The sequence below is a fragment of the Schistocerca gregaria genome, chromosome 3 (genome assembly GCF_023897955.1).
Source record: "Schistocerca gregaria isolate iqSchGreg1 chromosome 3, iqSchGreg1.2, whole genome shotgun sequence".
Taxonomy (NCBI): domain Eukaryota; kingdom Metazoa; phylum Arthropoda; class Insecta; order Orthoptera; family Acrididae; genus Schistocerca; species Schistocerca gregaria.
The window spans coordinates 524,610,818-524,621,373 of record NC_064922.1 but is presented as its reverse complement, the minus strand read 5'-3'; positions in this window follow the sequence as shown (position 1 = coordinate 524,621,373).

Here is a 10,556-nt window from a genome sequence, read left to right as displayed (position 1 = left end):
CACAAGTTGATTGCTTCAAACATTAAATACTCATATGAGGAATTCAGTCCCAGCTCGAATAAAAATGCAAGTCACTACCTTTACATGGGACACATATTCCAGAAGCCAAAAACAGAATTTCGAAAACGGTTTTTCGCTCTCGCGTTTACATTTTACGGCCTGAAGTGGATTTGCTAGCACAGTCTAATGTGACATCTGGAAACCTGGTATTCCACTTTCTGATTCAGTGGGCACAATCGCTATGTCTCTTCAGTTAAACATTAGAAGTAGACAGTTTCAGGCTCATTGTAATACTTCCAATTCTCCTTCACTGACGAAGAAACCTGACAGCCCTAGTATGTTTCAAAGACAGCTGTTCGTTTACATGGTACCGAAAATCGATTGTGAAGTGGAAAACAGGCCGCAAGAAGTGGATTTCCAGAATCGAATTTGGAGTGTTTATATGACTAACCAAAAGCGGTACAGGGAAAACGGTTTATGAAATCCGCTTTTGGGAGTCCCATGTAAACATAGTGAGAGACACAATAGGTATACCAGTACAATAAGTGGCGATTCCCTATCACCTCTGCTATATCATAAAACCTACTGTGCCCCCAAGAATACCAATACTGTGTTCTGAACTGTTATTTGAAGATGTGCAATATAATATTGTCGTTGTTGCCAATGTCAGCAGTGAAAGCAAATAGCTAAAATTTAACCATGTTATATTCATATTATTTGAAGGCTGCGGCTGCACTGTAAGATTTTTATGAAGTTATATGTACTGCAAAAGTCACCTGTCACTAATATTTTATTATTACAACACATTTTGGCAGTATCCTGAGATCATCAGGTGCATTTACAGCTATTTTTATATTGTAGTTAATATGAAGTGAGGTTAGATTCCTTTGCTGTATGTACTAGTAAGGTTAAAAAAGAGGCCTATTCAGGAAGATAAATATGTTATAATGTGTAAATTACGTGATAAGCATGATAAGTCATTTTGGTAGGCCCTTTGCTTATATTGTTCTTGTAACTTCGTAGTCTGGCACACAGAGCACAGTAACAAGAACATCACAACTTAGTTAACACTTTCACAATCATTCGCTTACATCAATCCAAAGAGTCTTAAAGCTAAGATAAACCAGTTTCTATTGCTAAAACAGTAGTATACAGTGCTTTTAAACATTTATATCTAGATGTATTTATGTCATATCAAATACTTGATGAGTATTTGGTAAAGACATTTTTTTCAATGAAATAGCCATTCAACATCAAAGAAGTTTTTAAAGAAGGTAATATTATTATATTCAAGTTTATCATTTAATAAAATCTTTCCATGTACTGTGCTATCAATGAATATTTCCAAACCTCGATATAAGTCCTTTTGGTGTCTGTTGCTCTTTTTATGTAATATATGAAACCATGCACAATATCATGGAATAGGTGGTCTGTTTTTTTATGGGGCTGTGATTTATTGTAGTTCTTGGGGTGGTTGACATTTATGTGCTTGCTGTATCTTTTTTGGAAGTCCCACCTTGTGTGGCCTACATAGAGGCCTCTGCAGATACTACCTCTTGTTTTATAAATGCCTGATTGTCAGTGTTTGTCTGTATGTGTGTAAATATTGTGTCTCAGTCTGTGTTGCTGTTTGTTATGTGTTGTGAAGGCAATGTCAATGTTGTGTGGTCTGAAAATGTTTGCTATCTTGTAGTGTAGTTTCCTTGTGAAAAGAATGCAAGCAGTGAGTTTCCTTTCATTTCACATGTGGACAATGGTTTGACAATTACGTTAAATTCTTTGACAACTGATTAATGGAATACTGACAGCATATTCAGATTATAATATTGGCGGCTTTGGTGCTCTTAAACACTTGCTCAGTGGATTTTCAGAACGGAGGCAATCAAGTTCGCAGTGTCCAGTATAATTTCATCTTGACTGTAGCCACCTGAACCTGAGCATCATATTCCATGAGGATAGCTTTGAGCATGGCAAAGGGTGGGAAATTAGGCTCTGATTACAGGTGCAATTGCTGCATCCATTGTAGCAGTATGAGCACAGGTGCTGTAAGACCATTGAATTGTTGGCTGTTGCCATGATGGAACAACCCTAGAAGTCCATAATGGCTACATGGAAAAGTATGTGTGGAATGAATAAAAGTTCTTTAAATCTTAAATACACTGTAATACAGTTGTTTATTTCGTTTATTAAAAATGAATCAAGCAAAAATTGTTCTGGAAACTAAAAACCTTGCTACTTCCTCTCTCAAATCCAATGAGTGCATGAGCACTTATATGAACCATAAATCCAAAGTTCGTTACAGAATAACTTTAATATATTATCTTATTTAACTGATGACATGTGCAAGTTAAAATCTGGAGTCTTAGGCAGATACTTGGAATTTCATGGTGTCATACTTCGCTGAGGCAGTCCCAACAAGCGAACCAGACAGTGTCTAAGTTTGTACGAGTCCTGCCACCACTAAGTCTAACACTGTCAAAGTGATGAAGAAGTAGTCCAAGGCCTCTCAGTGAAGTCCAATATGTCTGTGATACAGGTGTCCATACTGTAGCGACAGATTTCCTAGGAAAGTCTTTCTGGGACTGCTCGCTGCACTGGAACTGACTTCTGGAGCTAGAGCATGAGCCACAATAATTTCCTCACTGAGTGATATCCCATGTGTGATTGGCTCAAGTCAGTATTCGTGTTAGTAGGAAATCATTCAGCCTGTGTACACTGATTGTAGCTGTGCTCATGTTTAGGTGTGCTGTTCCTGTATCACACCCTGTTGATTGGGTGGTGTATCTCACTGGTTTAAGAAGCCGTGGCCACTGGTCTGTCAGCGTATGGCCCATGGTACTGCCATCATGATATATGCTGTGTGGGTAACTATTGGTGCCAGCTGTTCATTTCACCACAGCAATCCTCTACCTCTAGGATGGAGGAGAAGAGGTGGAAACAGTTGTCAGATTCTTGTAAAAGTTCCATGTCTGCATTTCATAGATGAAGGTGAAGGCTTGGATCTCTGTCGAACAGTGTCATAAGGCAAGGAAATCTCTGCTGTCAGTATAGGGCCCTGAAGCAGCCACATTTGGTTGACTTCTGTGGTATCAGGAACCTACCAGGAGGTCGACTTCGACCATGGTACAGCCCAGAAGTCGAGTAACTGAGGCTGACAGCCAGCAAAGGTGGTCTTGCATGCACATTATGATCCAAACTGGCTCGAAAATTGTAAAACGGTTGCTGTGGGACAGCCTAGGATGTGAATTGGCCACTGGGGAGTGAATGAAAGACAACTGGGTTCGAAGGAGGAGGCCATGGAACCATGCAGCAGGGGATGTGTGGATGTCTCCTCTTGAGCTGTTGGACAATAAGAAGAAAGAAAGAGACACAGAATTCAGCAGTAGAATGGTGGTGACTGAGCTTACCCATCTGGATCTTGAAGGTATGCACAAATCTTTCTGCCAATCCGTTCGAGACAGGATTAAACGGTGCAGCATGCACAAGGTCGATGCTGTCAGTGACACAGAAATTGGTAAATTCAGCATAAGTGAACTGCAGACCACTTTCTGTAACTACGGTTTGTGAAAGCTCTTATAGAGAAAACAAAATAGTGTGGGCAGAGGAAATGGGAAATTGGTTCCTGTGTCAACAATTATGAGTCATGAAGAGTCTAAGAAGGTGTTGGAGAATTAGAGATGTACATGGGACCAGGATACAGAGGGGATGGACGAAAATGAGTAGTGACGGGTAGGGGAGGCATCCTTGCTTTGACAGGATGACCAAGAAGAGGTCACGGCAGTAATGTCAGTGTCCATACCTCGCCAAAAACGTGATGATCAGCTGGTTCTTTGGTGAGCTTAAAATATTACTGTAGGTAAAGGACTAACGTTTCTTGAAATTTTCGGTAAAAACCTGTTTTTCTCGTGTACCTGCACTTTTTTTGAATACACGAAAGTCTTTTTGTAAATCTCTGTGCTCAAAAACCGTATGATGTAATAGTAACTGCAAAGAAATCACCGATATAAAATCAGCCTTTGCCTGAAAAAAAAAACTTTTCCACTTCTTTTTTGTAAAAGTGAAGCTCTGTATGTTTTTCAAATGTCTTTTTGCTCAGGCTGCCATTGTGAGCAGATGCACATTGTTAGTTATTCGGTGTTAGCTGGCTGTATACTTAGGATTAAACCTGAAACAGCAATGGAGAACTTTTTATTACTATTCTTAGCCCAGTTTGTATAATTCCACATTTGTGTGCAAATTAAAGTTACTTTACATCTCTCTGGTTGAAATACCTGAGTCAGCACATTACTGTGGTAGGAGGTAATGGCGGAATGCAAATTGTATTTTGTCGTTAGTTTGATATTGTTCTGAGCAAGTGATGGTTCTGAGATTTGATGCAAGTCATTGTAATGGGTATAGCGCTTACGACGTGCAAGAAATTATTGTGAACGGTTCAGTCGTTTGTCTCTGATCAGTGATTTTGCTGGGCTTCAATCCCATCAGATACAGGCTCCACTAAGCAGTACTGATGGATGATGAGTCATGAAAATCAGCTTAGGTATTTGATGGTAACACATCAATGACTTTTGATGAGCATTATATGAGGTAATTCCACGTACAACAAAGGTGCATCACGGAGGCCACATTGCCACCATCTAAACTGTGAGCTGCTCTCCCTCCTTCTGGTGATATTTGCTTTATTATGAAGATATTAACTGTTCTCGAAAGAACAGATACCATGACCAAGCAGCTTCTCTACCATAAATGATAATTTATTGAAACCCTCAGCTGTCGACAGGTGTCACTGATATACCTCGATGAGGCAGCTGAAAATTTGTGCCCCAACTGGGACTCGAACCTGGGATCTCCTGTTTACATGACAGACGCTCTATCCATATGAGCCACTAAGGAACTGCCCATACCTCAACACATGACCCAGTTACAATCAGTGCTTGATCAAATAAATGGTTACCATCTCTTCATGCCACATGCCACAGTGCTTTCAGAGCCACTCCATCATCTCCTGTACAAGAATGTATACTGGCAGTGTTCCCCAAAAAGTGAAAAAACCTCCAGAGACTTAAAGCAGGCTTCACTTCAGCCCACCTGCCTCACTGCGTGTGTCTTGGCACTAACTCTCCTCTTGGTAGCAGACGCTTCCGATTACAGCACAGGCGTGGTGCTCGGCCCAGAAGAACTACGGCCAAGTCAAGAAAGAGACGTTAGCAACCATTTTTAGCATTAAGAAATTCCAAGACTTTGTCTGTGGACTTTCCATTACCTTACTGACTGACCACAAACCCTTATTGCCTATCTTCAAAGCCTCAGCTACAGTCCCTATAAAAACCGAAGACAGCTGCAATGATGGGAATTATTCCCCTTGGAATGCTCCTGTGACATCCGCTACAGGTCCACTAAATATCGTACCAACACTGACATCTTGTCATGCCTACCAGTAGGTCACAACCTAACTTCAATGGAGACCCAGAAGTGTTTTGCATGTGGACACTTATGTCAAAGACAGTGTCACTGGTCTCCCTCTAGACGCCTGCCTGCTGAGCCACCACATCAAAGAAGACTCCATACTCTGGACCCTTCGGCATCATATCCAGTGGCGTTAACCAGCAACAAGAAGACACTGCAGCATCAGACTATTGGGACACACTAACATAGCCCTCCTCCATGAAGGGTGTGGTTCTCATCCAAGGGGACAAACGATGTACATGGATTGTCATTCCTCACTCTGGCAGCAGGTACTTGCAACGTCACATGAAGGACACTGGGAGGGTGGTGCTGAGGCGCTGCTCTCTTTAGAAATTTATTTATTAATTTGATTGAACTACTACGATTTTCTGAAACCAAATGATGTTGTAGCCTTTATGAGGTGGTCTAGTCTAGTTCTGAAGATGAGCAAACGTTTGCATACTAGTTGAGGTTGTGTTATCATAAGAACATCAAGTTATATATACACAAGTTTAAAGCAGACCACAGTTTTTGTAAGAAAACTGAAATGAATAGAGACACTTGTTATCAACCGCAAATAGCACGTTTTACTTATAGGAGCACTTTCACAATGAGCATGCTATTTGAAGAAACCCAAAGTTGATCAAAACTGTTTAAGAACACATCTATGTCTGTTAATACTAGTTTTATGTAACCCCTAAAACGTACATAAACTATTGAATTATTGTCGATATTTCAGATAAGACAAACTGTAATGCATTTATTTATGGTTACATTCAACACAAAAGCAAAAACATGTAAGATGTTTCTAATTATTCTTGCACTGCAACATGTTCCTTTCCTTGTATCTTCTATCTCCTGTATGAGAAATTAGAAGCAAACATGAAGTATATACTAACGATTTTGTCACAACTCTAAAGGTAATGTAGTTGAATCAGTTTCTCTCCATTTCTTACGATTATTTTATCAGTAAATTAACAGCTTTTTATACCAAAGTGCTCCTCTCCTCATGTATGGTGGAAATGTTCTTGTATGTATGATGACAGCAATATTCAAAATTTTCAGACGCAGCTCTTGGATATTTTTTGGTAATGACATTTTTTCTTTGTCTGAAAGAGAAAACTATAATAGTTAAAAGGAATACTTCTTAAGAATGACGTTTATTTCAAAACTAGCGAGTAATGTGATGCTAGATGGGACTTCTAATTCAAATATCTAAAATATATAAGATTTAAAATCTTTATTCCTTCATAATAATGTCTGTTTGTAAGCTTTTTTCTAGCAATTTTGTCGTTAGTTTCAAGTGCCATGTATTTAGATATATGTATAACTGATGTATGTGGAAGTGCAAACATATATGATTAAACCTGAGAATCAGAAAAAAGAATCATGATGGAGCGAATTAAACATTCCAAAGCTGTTATGATAAAATGCAACACAATTAAAGTGTTACATACCACGAGTCACCCTCCAGTGAAAAATCAATGTTCTGCACATCACTAAAGGTATGCTCTTCGACTGCACAAATTTTATTTGCTAACTAGGAGGAGAAATCCATTTAATGACTACTCGATACCTTATGAATGGAACAATGACATGTTGTTGGCGAAGGCATGTGGTACTCACCTCTTATACTGGGATTATTTCATTGGCATGGATGTTCTGATGGGTTCTTAAGGTGATGCTCATCTGTGATGTCGTCAGAGTCTGTGTATTATGCAGACAGGATTAAGAAGAACATGTTTGAGTAAAGACAATGCCACAACTATTCAAACAATGAACAATAGCTGACTGTGGCCAGTGATACTGTAAGTGGATGTCAAATCCAGAAGTGTACCCAACCAACAGCGCTAACAAAAACAATCAAATTGTTTCTTTCTTCTGCAGTCAATAAAGACTTTATGTAATCCCACAATATTAATTGGAAAGTTTGTAAAACTTAATAACAAAAGATCGAAAAACAAAAATGACTTTTGCCCTCCTTATGTATTGGAGAAAGGAAAAGTAAAAATTTTACATGTATACATATGTATATCTACTGTAATACTAGGATTTTTTCATATTTGTGTGTGGTTGGGTGTTAAATTGTAAAGAAATATCACAATTCCACAAGAACTGGATAACCGATTTATGTAAATAATACCTGTTTTTCTTTTGTTTATTTTTGTCATGATAGTAGAAAGCAATATTTAGAGTGAAGTTGTGATCAAAGAGGTTACCATCATAATTAATTAAATATATCATCATATGTTCCCAGAGAACAGATTAAGATACAAAAGGCTGTAAATAAAGTCTCTGCCCATGTAGCCTTACTAATAGTGACACCCTGCCCTCCCTCTTATATTTGTATACGTATATTTTTTGTGATAACCGAAATTTTTATGTACAGGCAATGCTCAATTATATGTGCTGTATATCTTTGTAAACATCACACAGTAGGGGTAGATGTGGCGGTAATTTTTTAAGTTGATTAAAAGACGCACTGTTAGTAGCTGTCTGTTTGTGTTGAAATCTGAAAGAGACCAGACACATATGAAGACTTGTGTAAAAAATGTAGGCATGACAAGTATTATTAACCTTGGGTATGTGATAAATAAAGGTTGTATGTGAAAATATATTTGGGACAGTTTTAAAAAGTTGTTTGAATATTTATTTGTTAGTTCATGAAAGCACATTACACTAAATGTTTGGACGATCATAAGGACCTGTAGGGACAACAGTAATAATGGAGGGAAACACCAACGTTTCACAGCAGCAGTGAAGAGGTATAAGAAATCAGTTGAAGAAGGGACATAAGGACATTTTTAATTTTTATATCTATATATTCATAATGAAGCATTATCGTTCAAGTTTTTCTTCATTAGCTAAGGCAACTGTTCAGATAGCCGAAGCCAATATATCCAATAATATATTTAAGAAAACTTTAAAAATTATTTAATCCATTAAATAATATTTCCTTGTAGTTTCCCATAATTTTACAGTACCGAAAAAGATAAAACATCACAGATAAATTGTTATACTAAAGTGAACCATTTAGTTTATACATTGGAAATTCATCAGTTTTAAGAGTTTCTTACATTACAACCAACAAATATTGCAAGTATGTACACTACTGGCCATTAAAATTGCTGCACCAAGAAGAAATGCAGATGATAAAAAGGTATTCATTGGACAAAAATGTTATACTAGAACTGACATGTGATTGCAAAAAAAAAAAGTTCAGATGTGTGTGAATTTTTATGGAACTTAACTGCTAAAGTCATCAGTCCCTAAGCTTACACACTACTTAACCTAAATTATTCTAAGGACAAACACACACACCTATGCCCAAGGGAGGACTTGAACCTCCGCCAGGACCAGCCGCACAGTCCACGACTGCAGCACCTTAGACCGCTCAGCCATGTGATTACATTTTCACGCAATTTGGGTGGATAGATCCTGAGAAATCAGTACCCAGAACAACCACTTCTGGCAGTAATAACAGCCGTGATATACCTGGGCATTGAGTCAAACAGAGCTTGGATGGCATGTACAGGTACAGCTGCCCATGCAGCTTCAACAGGATATCACAGTTCATCAAGAGTAGTGACTGATGTATTGTGATGAGCCAGTTGCTCAGCCACCATTGACCAGACGTTTTCAATTGGTGAGAGATCTGGAGAATGTGCTTGTAAGGGCAGCAGTCGAACATTTTCTGTATCCAGAAAGGCCCGTACAGGACCTGCAACATGCGGCCATGCATTATCCTGCTGAAATGTAGGGCTTCGCAGGGGTTGAATTAAGGGTAGAGCCACGGGTCATAACACATCTGAAATGTAATGTCCACTGTTTAAAGTGCCGTCAATGTGAACAAGAGGTGATGGAGACATGTAACCAATGGCACCCCACACCATCACACTAGCAATTTTAATGGCCAGTAGTGTATTTACAAATATTTGTGATACGTCAAATTTATTTTTGATATGTTGCATAGTTTTGATTATTTATTTATCATTTTATGGTGATTACAGAGATATTAGTATCGAGAATAATACCACTGATCATTTCTTATGGGTGCTCAGCCCTAGATAACTTTCTTGTTGTTCTGACCATGTCTAACAGGAGGTAGGGTAAATTTGGCCAGTGTTTAGATTTTACCTGTTTTGAATGATGAATTGATATGCTACTCTCATGGGTTTGACTAACCTACCTACAATATTGTGAAGTTGCCTTATTGATTGATGGACTGATTGTTATTTGATCCATTTGATTACTTTATATGTGGAGTGTATACTTGTAATATAGGAGTCAATTTAAACCTAATATCTTAAAATATTTAGCCTACATATTACTATATAAGACATCAAATCGACGACAATGTTAATAATGTTGCATACATTTTATTCTCTATTCATATTTAGGTCTTAAAGTTCTTTACATTACACATGCTACAATATATTTGTGTGATTTCAGCACATAATACAAGGAGCAATAGCATTCGTCATTCTTTACATATACACTCCTATACACTATTACTTTTTTCCATTAATAATTCCTTAGGACTATATGGAACGTCTTTTCGTTCATACTATATTGCAGACTCGAGTGAGACGCTTTACCAGTTGTACAACTGAGTATCGAAAATTCTTTTCACAAGCTTTCAGTATGTATGGTATTTATTGTGTGATAGAAATGAACATTTGGTTTTTTCTTTGTAATGTATTGCCTTTGATGAATGAAATTATTGTTCTGTATACGTACAATGATGGATTTTGGATTATGGGATCAATTCTGCATGAGTCTGTTTATTTCATTTTTTCAAATCAAGATTGTTCTCATGACCTTTTCCTACAAAACAAAAATTGTTGTTATATTATTGCTGATACAGTTTCCCGAAGCTGTAAATATTCCATACTGTTAGTATGGTTCAAATAGAGTATGGAACACTATACATAAAAGTTGTTTGTTAGCATAATGTAAAAGCTGTTTCAGCAGATATTACCTACATGTTATCTCCATTGAAGCTTGTTGTCAACTGTAACTCCCAAAAATTTTAAGAGATATCTTCTTCCTGTTTTGTTTTACCTGTGAATGTATGTATGTGATCTTGCTTTTCTTTATGTATGGGGACCATA